A 2508-nucleotide genomic window follows, 5' to 3' on the forward strand; every position below is an offset into this window, starting at 1 on the left:
CACCTGTTGCTTTGGTCTTCATCAACAGCCGCTTGCGCCACCTGCTGGTGAGCGACTGACAGCAGCTGGAGATCATGCATCGGTGCTCTACTGCTATTCCTGCAGCTCCCGGATGTGCAATAGCGAATTTTCTGTCGAATTTTAACCACTGAATTTGCGGAAGCGAATTTGGAAAGTGAAATAAAATTGACCGAAATTTGCCTGTCGAATATTATACATCTTATTTTTAAACAGACTGAATATTTTGAAAGTGAATTCTGGAAGGTGAATATGAACTATTGAATTTTTTATTATGAAAATGTATGTGAAATATTTTGAATTGAAATATTCACAGCTTAAATAAACAACTATGTTAAATTTCAAGACCTAAAAATGCAAGCCCTGGACGTACAAGGCATTAAAATGCAAGCACTGTTAATGCAATGCATTATTTTTTTCAGTTAGTGCTAGGGATGTAACGATTAACCGCAAGCCGGTTGATTGACGATTTAAATATGTGACGATTCAAATCGGTTGAGATGCTAAACAAATCGCGATTCACTTAGGGGTAGGAGTTTATATGAATGTATGTCTGAGGGGAGCTTACTGTCTTTCGATGGTACTTTTTCTTTTCCTCTTGCCTCTGTATAATGCATATCAGGGCTCCAGACTCATTCTTCCCACTGGTCGCTCTTTTGCATCTAACTTTCTCAGCTGGTCGCACGAGCACATGATTTGGTCGCAATATATATATTTTTTTGCACTACAGCATGTATGCAGCATCTTTGTTTGGATCATGATTAAAATGCAGTGGTTGCCTCTAATTTTAAATGGAAAGAGTACAGACAAAGCCTTAGTTTGTTTATATGAAGAGATTTATTTTATTTGGGGCTTGTTTTAAATTTTCAATTTAATTTTGTTATTTACATTTACATTAAATTTAAATGTTGTTATTTAGCAAACACTTTTATCCAAGGCGACTAACAAATGAGGACAATAGAAGCAATCAAAACCAACAAAAGAGCTATAATATGCAAGTGCTATATTAGTATATTATTATAGTGTTATATTTCAATTTCACAAAGAAACGTACAGTATTTTGTCCAAGCAATAATAAAAGGACACATTTAATGTATAATTTGTCTTAAAAAATAGTGAATCGAATCAAATTGTGAAATCAAAATCGCGAATCGAATCGTGAGTTGAGTGAATCGTTACATCCTTAGTTAGTGCTATTCAACATGCTTTTTTGTTTGAAAGACATATGGCATTAGTTTGCTTCCATAGACCTACAATCAATCAGTTCCAAAAAGAAATACAAAACATGTGCTAACTGAAAGAAAAAGTTGATAGCATAACGGTAAAGTCATAAGCAATTTTTTGTAGGCTAGTCATTTTTGACCAGGGGCACCAAAAGTGTAGCAAGGTGGGCAAAATGCCCAAAAAGTACAAAAACTATTAGTTTTAAGGAAGTTGTTATACCTTTGTGTGTACAAAGTGAATAAGTTTTAGGACCAGATTTACTAACAGTACAATATTGGATCCTTAATGCCTTTTGGCGTTAAAATAATACTGTCAGGATTTACTAAAGACGCGCAGTGAATTAGCGCTGAAAAGGCGTGGACACAGTTCCTTTTGTGCCTGACCTTACTGAATATGCATTTGTAAGAGTTTCCCTTTCAGACACAACATTTATGGGAGGAGAGTATTAAAATGAATCACACAATGCAATTTACTAACGTTTGCAAAACTTACTGGTATTTGCACCATTATTTAACACCCAAAAAACATGTCTTAAACTATATTGCGATTGAAATGACTGCATTTGTTGTTGCTAAGAGGAGGCACCGCAGAGAACAGAGAGCGTGGTAGAAAGGAAATGATTTTTTTCCTTTATTTGGAATGTCAGAATAACACATTATTCAAATCTGAACATAACCTTATGCTATTTTGCACTGCGCTTGGTAGATTGCGTTTGTCATTATGGAAATTAGATGTTACGTTTGTGTTCTTTAATTTGTCCATTGTCTGTAAATCACCCGCAAAAATGTCCACTCCCATTGGCGCGGTTTTTGATTTTTTTTATTGTTTTTGCCCTGTTTAGTAAATCTGGCCCTTAGTCTAATGCAGTAACATTAACTAGCATTTTAGGGAAAAATAAAGTTATTTCCAGGCGAAAAAGAACAGAACACAAAATGAGGGATAAACTAACAATGAAAAAAAACATTTATTAATCTTAGTTAATATTATTTGTAACATTTGCTATATGTGACCTTGCATGGACCGCAAAACCATAAGGGTCATTTATGCCAACTAAATAAGTTTTCCATTGATGTGTAGTTTGTTAGGATAGGACAATATTTGGCTGAGATACAACTATTTGAAAATCTGGAATCTGAACCTGGAATCGTACAAAATATATTTCAATCAGGACAACTCTCGAAAGATTTTAGCATGGTGATGGATATGACAATGTTAATGTATTTGGTCTTGGCGGAATAGATCTGCTACGCTGCTGCTGCTGAATTG

This window comes from Sinocyclocheilus rhinocerous, unplaced genomic scaffold, assembly GCF_001515625.1.
Source record: "Sinocyclocheilus rhinocerous isolate Xijiao unplaced genomic scaffold, SAMN03320098_v1.1 scaffold82, whole genome shotgun sequence".
Classification (NCBI taxonomy): domain Eukaryota; kingdom Metazoa; phylum Chordata; class Actinopteri; order Cypriniformes; family Cyprinidae; genus Sinocyclocheilus; species Sinocyclocheilus rhinocerous.